The sequence below is a fragment of the Panthera leo genome, chromosome D4, assembly GCF_018350215.1.
Source record: "Panthera leo isolate Ple1 chromosome D4, P.leo_Ple1_pat1.1, whole genome shotgun sequence".
NCBI lineage: Eukaryota > Metazoa > Chordata > Mammalia > Carnivora > Felidae > Panthera > Panthera leo.
The window spans coordinates 14,238,227-14,245,913 of NC_056691.1; the positions used below are offsets into that span (position 1 = coordinate 14,238,227).

General features: G+C 39.2%; 1 non-coding gene across 1 annotated transcript; it reads left to right on the plus strand.

The window, feature by feature from the left end:
- Positions 1–285: 285 nt before the first annotated feature.
- LOC122205746 lies at positions 286–475 on the plus strand. Its single transcript, XR_006196246.1, has one exon. It is a non-coding gene; the product is annotated as a U2 spliceosomal RNA (small nuclear RNA).
- The last annotated feature ends 7,212 nt before the right edge of the window (positions 476–7,687 follow it).

The window sequence follows — 7,687 nt, forward strand, 5'->3', positions numbered from 1 at the left end:
ACTAAGTATAACTACCAGCTTCATACAACAAAAGTTCGGTTCTTTCTGCCTGTGGGTCCTGTCCCCGAGCTCCTTAAATAAACCTAGTAAGATGCACCATACAGAGTGTCAAGGACTCTCGTGCTCGGGGACCCTGCAACAATTGTGTCCAAAAGTGTAGCATTATCCAAGCTACTGTGTTAGTCACTGGAAGTTCAGAAGCTGGTGTTTGTGTACGTGATCATTCACAACTCTTGCCAAGGGAGAAGGAAATCAACACGGTTGAATATTTAATAATGCACGATAATCGCTTCTCGGCCTTTTGGCTAAGATCAAGTGTAGTATCTGCTCTTATCAGTTTAATAATGCACAATCAACTTTTCTCTCTCGAAAAGTTATCAGGGGTTCCTGCCGCTCCAGCATCAGAAGAGTGAGTTGGTCTCTCAGGTATACTAACGTATCATCATTAGTATACATCATTAGTAAAAAAGCCTAATAGTGGTCAACTATACTCACCCCCCACCCCCTCCAACAACACAGAAACAAAAACAAAAACCAACAGGGCATTACAAGAATGGAGACCTCTCTCTTAAATATTTGGAGACATTTAATGTGGATGAATATGTAGGATTTCCCACCTATTGTCCTCAAGTCTCCCAATCGTAGGTGTGGAATACCTTTTTAAAAGCATATTGATGTTGGGGCGCCTGGGTGGCTCAGTTGGTTAAGCGGCCGACTTTGGCTCAGGTCATGATCTCGCGGTCTGTGAGTTCGAGCCCCGCGTCAGGCTCTGTGCTGACAGCTCAGAGCCTGGAGCCTGTTTCAGATTCTGTATCTCCCTCTCTCTGACCCTCCCCCGTTCATGCTTTGTCTCTCTCTGTCTCAAAAATAAATAAACATTAAAAAAAAAAATTAAAAAAAAAAAAAAAAAGCATATTGATGTTGATCCTAAAACTGCCCATACCCTTGTGGGAATGGGAATCCTGCAAACTTACAAACAGAATGTGATGCCTTTGAAAAGAAAATAAAAGCTAGTGGAATAGACCTGTTGCAGGTAATATTCTCATAATAGGCATACACAAGGCATTTGTGCTGTCTGTGCACAGCAGTGGAAGAAGGAGTCAGTCACAGGTAGAATATATCATCTTTCCAGCATCATCTCTGAACTACATTTGTGTACGATGAAGATGCTACTGTATTTATTCTTTTAATTTGTTTTTTAATTTTAGAGAAAGAGAGCATGAGTGGGGCAGGGGCAGAAGGAGAGACAGAATCCCAAGCAGGCTCCATGCTCAGTGCAGAGCCCAATGTGGGGCTCCATCCCATGACCCTGGGATCATGGACTGAGCCAAAGCCAAGGGTCAGACACTTAACCAACTGAACCACCCCGGCACCCCCGAAGATGTTACTTACTTCAGAACTAAGAGTTAAAACTGTGAACTACTTAACGGTTTAATGCATGTGCACAATAAACTTGCAGGTCCACTATAGAATATGGTAGAAGGAAACTGAAGAAGATTGGAGCAAAGTCCTGCTTGAATGAACAGAATGTTTTTTATAAGAAGTAGATGAATTTCAGCTTTGCAGTATAATAAAACTGGGGATTTAAAAACATTTTTTAAATGTTTATTTATTTTTGAGAGAGAGAGACAGAGAGAGACAGAGTGCAAGCAGGGGAGGGGCAGAGAGAGAGGGAGACACAGAATCCGAAGCCGGCTCCAGGCTCTGAGCTGTCAGCACAGAGCGCGATGCGGGGCCTGAACCCATGAACCCTGAGATCATGACCTGGGCAGAAGTCAGATGCTTAACCAACGGAGCCACCCAGGTGCCCCTTAAGATGGCCATTTTTAAAAGTTCAATATCTATATATTAAACATTCCAGGGCGCCTGGGTGGGTCAGCCAGTTAAGCGTCTGACTCTTGATTTCCCCTCAGGTCATGATCTCACAGTTGTGAGTTCCAGCCCCGCACGGGGCTCCTCACTGACAGTGCAGAGCCTCCTTGGGATCCTCTCCCTCTCTCCCTCTCTCTCTGACCCTCTCCTTGCTCTCTCTCTCTTAAAAAATAAATTAATTAAAAAATAAAATGAACATTCCATATTTGGAAAGCATGTATTTTACACTAGGGCTTAGAAGAAGTCATTGGTTCTCATAACCGATAAACTGTTTATCATAAACATTTTATTTAAAAACCAACTTCATTAAAAGTAGATAGTCTATAAAACAGCACAGAAATGAAATACCTGCCTGCATAGAAAATGTCAACTGTCATTTTAAAGGTGGAGATTCTGCATTTCAAGTACCATTCAAGACATGACTCTTGAGGCACAATATACAAGATTTATGTTTTTTAATTATATAAAGATACAACAAGACTTTCAGATATGAATTGACTATCTTGACAATTTTAATTTTGGAATAATATCTTTATATTTTATCTGCATTACATACATGCTTTTCTGCACACGACTGCCGTAGCCATCTTCCTACAATGCCATCTGGACATTAAAGTCCTGCTATATATTGTTGGTCAAGGAAATTTGAAGAGAAGACAGTGCTGAAAAGTATAGTTTATGTCCTTTTGAAAAAATATGTATAGGGCATTTTTTTGACGTACCTTCTTCTTTAGCACTTTTTCAAGAAATGTGCTTTTATTTTTATTTAATGAGTTGGGTTCAGGCCCTTAATATAAACATCTTGGCTATTTAAAAAAAAAAATTAATGTTTATTTATATTTGAGAGAGAGAGAAAGTGCAAGCAGGGGAAGGGCAGAGAGAGAGGGAGACACAGAATCCGAAGCAGGATCCAGGCTCTGAGCTGTCAGCACAGAGCCCGATGCGGGGCTCGACCTCATGAACCACAAAATCATAACCTGAGCTGAAGTCAGAGCCTTAACTGACTGAGCCACCCAGGTGCCCCTAAGTGTCTTGGCTATTATGAGCTTTATACCAATAGCACAGTAAGGAAATTTTTTTTGAGGAGAATTTTCTCATTATTGTCAAACTTCCTAAATGATTAACCTTATTCCTTACATATAAAAATGTCTAAAAGGATAATATGACGAAGTGTGTATAACTATTTTAGATTGCCATAGCAACTTGCACCTTAACCTACAAGTAAAAGCATATTGTTTTCTACCTTTAATTCAAATAAAGGTTATATAAACAAAAAGCTAGCTAGAAGATCCTAATATGTGCTGCGGCATCAGATTCTGCATTCCCTTTCTGGAAATGCTCCACTCTGCCACTAGAGGGCACCATGTACACACTGGGCAGAGAGAGCGCCAAAGGCCTCTTTCTTGGTCTTGATTCCTTTCCCTGAAGGAATAACCCAGCCAGTGTGGGTATGAGTGGAGATCAGAGCTGGTGGGTGGTGTTGCTTCAGCACTTCTGTGCAACTTCGAACTTTTTTATGATGTCCCTAATCATTTCAGCCCCCAGATGAACTTGAGTTCAGCCTTGATTCAGATGGGAACACAGAATGTAATTATGACTGAATGTTTTTAGAGGTTGCTGACAATAGGGACAGAGTTAAGAGTTGAGGAGGGTCTTCTGTGTGTGAAACAGTCCATTGCAACAATCAGACCAAGCCCAGTTCCGTTCTCAGCTACACCAATTTCTGAGTAACTTTGTACAAACTAAGAGGGGGAACCAAGTTCCACATACAAATATTTGGTTGGAAGAATACGTTCATATTTTTTATTCATAGTATGTTTCAGAATTTCACTCCAGGGGTGTGTGGCTGGCTCAGTGGTAGAACATCTGACTCTTGATCTCAGGGTGGTGAGTTTAAGCCCCACATTGGGTATAGAGATTACGTTAAAAAAAAATGAAAAAAAGTTAAAAATTGTTATAGTAATCTTTATTTTTAATATTTATATTAATATTTATTTTTAAGAATGTAATGTTAACATAATCCAAACTAACCTAACTAATTTTATATCTAACAAAGAACACACAGCAATAGCTGATGTTATTGTAGAAATCTGCAAAGTTGTGAATATTTGATTCAATATTTATTTGAGACACTCCTAAAAGCAGACCTGCAACGTCTCAACATAAGATTGCCCAGCTTTTCAAAGGCATAATGTTAGATGGGGGGAAAATCTATATCTGAGGAATTGTTCAAAATATTAAAGAAAATCTATGAGGAGAAGCTGATACATAAGAAAGGGTCTGTTTTTCTGTTTTTAAATAACATTATGAGTGATGCCTGCAATTGACGTAGCTCTCCCTAGCTTTTAAATCAAACGTAAAAACAACAGGACCATGTCATGTGCAGGTATCTCACGCTGTCATGTCTATAAGGAAGGAAGGCAATTCTGCTCCAAAGACAAATGAAGAGTTACGCAGATCTTACCTCTGGGTCTCTTGAAGAGGCAGCAAAAAATCGAATTTAATTGCACGATACAGAGCAAATCGTCATAAACATCTTCCTTAGCAAACACCAACCTTTCCTTTCCTTTCCCCCAAGACAGCTGCTCTAACTTCTTCGATCCTCCTCTTTAAAACACTCACCATTCCAGCCTTCCTTCTCAATTCTCTGGCTCCTCATTCTTGTCTTTGCTTGGGTAGTGCCTCGCACCTGCTTCCGTAGAATACTCTGCTGTCTTTGATGTTACATCTTTTCATTTCCTCTCTTAGCCAAAGAAGTCCCTTGGAAAGTGAAGGAAGAAGAAAGACTGTGTTTCCATCTACCCCACAGAAGAAGTGATGGGGATATCATACTGCCAAAAAGAGAAAGGAAAGAACAGGAAGAGAAAGAAATTACTTTTGCTAAGAGAGACTTTGTGAAATCATGTTTGCTTTTGTTAGGTTTGATATCAGCCAAATTCGACATTACCTGGCCCAATCACCTTCTCAAAATCACAAATAGAATCAGAAACTCTCTGATCTGGAAGGGATCAACAAGTCCAAATCTTGCATTTTATAGATCAGAAGGCTGAGATGAGGAGAGGGTATTGGATTAGCCAAAGTTCCTCCACTGATGATAGAGCTGCATTTCTTAACCCAAATCCACTGACCCTGACCTCCTTTGTCCATTACAGCACATTGCTTTGAGCTCAGGTTTTACTTTGAGCTTAGTTTTGTTTTGTATTTTTTTAGCATACACATTATATTGAGGTCTTCCTTCCCAGAAAGGCCAAACTCTGAAACAAAAAATCAATATTAAAGTACTATTAATGGCAAACCTTTTTTATATAAATGATAAACTATAAACATCTCAGAAATATAGTGTGTATATTTTTATGAAAGTGATTTTGCAAATATTGAAAAACCCATAGGAAGGTAACATTATATTTGTTTATTTTAACTGGCTTTATTTTATTTTATTTTATTTTATTTTATTTTATTTTATTTTATGTAAGCTCTATGCCCAAAATAGGACTTGAACTTATAACATCGATATCAAGAGTCACATGCTTTACTGATTGGGCCAGCCAGGCACCCCTATACTTATTTATTTAAAATAAAATACAACTATGGGGGTGCCTGGGTGGCTCAGTCAGTTAAGTGTCTGACTTTGGCTCAGGTCATGATCTCACGGTTCGTGAGTTCCAGCCCTGTGTCAGGCTCTGTGCTGACAGCTCAGACCCTGGAGCCTGCTTGAGATTCTGTCTCTCTCTCTCTCTCTCTCTCTGACCCTCCTCCACTCATGCTCTCTCTCTGTGTACCTCAAAAATAAACAAACATTAAAAAAATTTTAAATAAAATACAACTACAAAACTTTTTAAAAATTGAGATTTATCTAATCATCTCCACTTCTTTGATAGAAAACATAAAGAACTTTTTTTTTTCTCCTTTACCATTGATGATTCTCTTCTCTGATCAAGTACAACCCTTCACGAGACGTACTAAATTCTGCCTAGAACACATTTTTTAGCACAGCTCTAGGCACTAGGAATACAAGCACCAGTAGGTCATTCTCTTGAGCATCTCGATTTAGTAAAACAATCTAGCCACGCTCACTCCTAATTATTGAAACCATCCCACCACCCAGAATGCCATCCTCTTCATGAGCATTTTTTCTTAAGATTTTTAAGTAATCTCTACACCCAATGTGGGGCTCAAGCTTACAACCCCAAGATCGAGAGTCATGTGCTCTTCTAACTGAGCCAAACAGGTGCCCCTCTTACATCTTTTAAGTAATTCCACCAAAAAATGTTTCACATTTTTCTTTCCCAGGAGGTAAAAAAAACCCTACTTCATTAATACTTCTAGTTTCGGAAACACAAAATACATTTCCTTTTTATCACATTATTGCTACAGAGAAGCATTTATCTTGACTTTCCTGGTGGCATACCTAAGATACTCACAGAAATAAACATTCATTGGGAGTATTCTGTATCATAACCGCAAAAGGCAAGATGACCACTTTTTTCCTCTTAAAACAAACAAACAAACAAGCAAACAAACAGATATAAAGGCTTATCTGCTCTGGAACAAGTATTATCATCTGCAAATGGCAAATAAGTAAGATAGCATCATCACTTATTGTGTAATTAACAAGAAGAGAAAAAGATCACGTAATCAAAATAGCCCCGAGTATGATTGTCTTTATCTGGGAACAAACCTGACTGGCCCTGAGTCTTTGTAACCTTAGCTTGGCTTAAATTAAGGAAATGTGGGGCACCTGGCTGGCTCACTGGAAAGAGCATGTGACTCTTGATCTCGGGCTCAAATTCATGACCCCCACATTGGGTGTAGAGATTAATCAATCAATAAATAAATAAACTTTAAAAATTAATTAAGAAAATGCGTGGTGGTCAACCATCTACATTTAAGGGTAAAGGTAGAATGCTAACATTTTTCACTTATCACTTTGGCAAACGTTTTAAAAGTTAACACCCCATGGTAGTGAGGACGCTGAGAAGTTTGCTCATGGGTTTATATTAATGGAAATGTAATTTGGTATAACCTTGCCCAAAGGCAATTTGGCAGTGGGTATTAAAACCTTTATTTATTTATTTATTTATTTAATGTTTATTTATTTTTGAGAGAGAGAGACAGAGTGAGCAGGGGAGGGGCAGAGAGAGAGCGAGACACAGAATCTGAAGCAGGCTCTAGGCTCTGAGCTGTCAGCACAGAGCCTGACGCGGGGCTCGAACTCAGGGACTGTGAGATCATGACCTGAGTGGAAGTCTGGTGCTGAACCGACTGAGCCACTCAGGTGTCCCTAAAATTTTTAAAAGTAGAAACTAGTTATGGCTTTAACAATTTTGCTTTCTTATGAAAATAATCAGGCAAAAAGGTTTATCACTCATTACTTCAAATAACAAAAAGCTGAGGGGGCGCCTGGGTGGCTCAGTCGGTTGAGCTTCCGACTTCAGCTCAGGTCACGATCTCGCGGTCCGCGAGTTCGAGCCCCGCGTCGGGCTCTGGGCTGATGGCTCGGAGCCTGGAGCTTGCTTCCGATTCTGTGTCTCCCTCTCACTCTGCCCCTCCCCGGTTCATGCTGTGTCTCTCTCTGTCTCAAACATAAATAAACGTTAAAAAAAATAAAAAAAAAAAACAAAAAGCTGAGGAACACTTAAATATCCACCAACAGGGTTATAAATATATATGGTATAAGCAAAGGATGGAATACTATGTAGTTACCAAAAATAGTGTTAAATAAGATCTACTAGTATACAAAATTGTTTATGACGTATTTTAAGAAAAAAAGCAAACATAAAAGTACATGGAGAATCCATTTGCATATGTTTTAAAA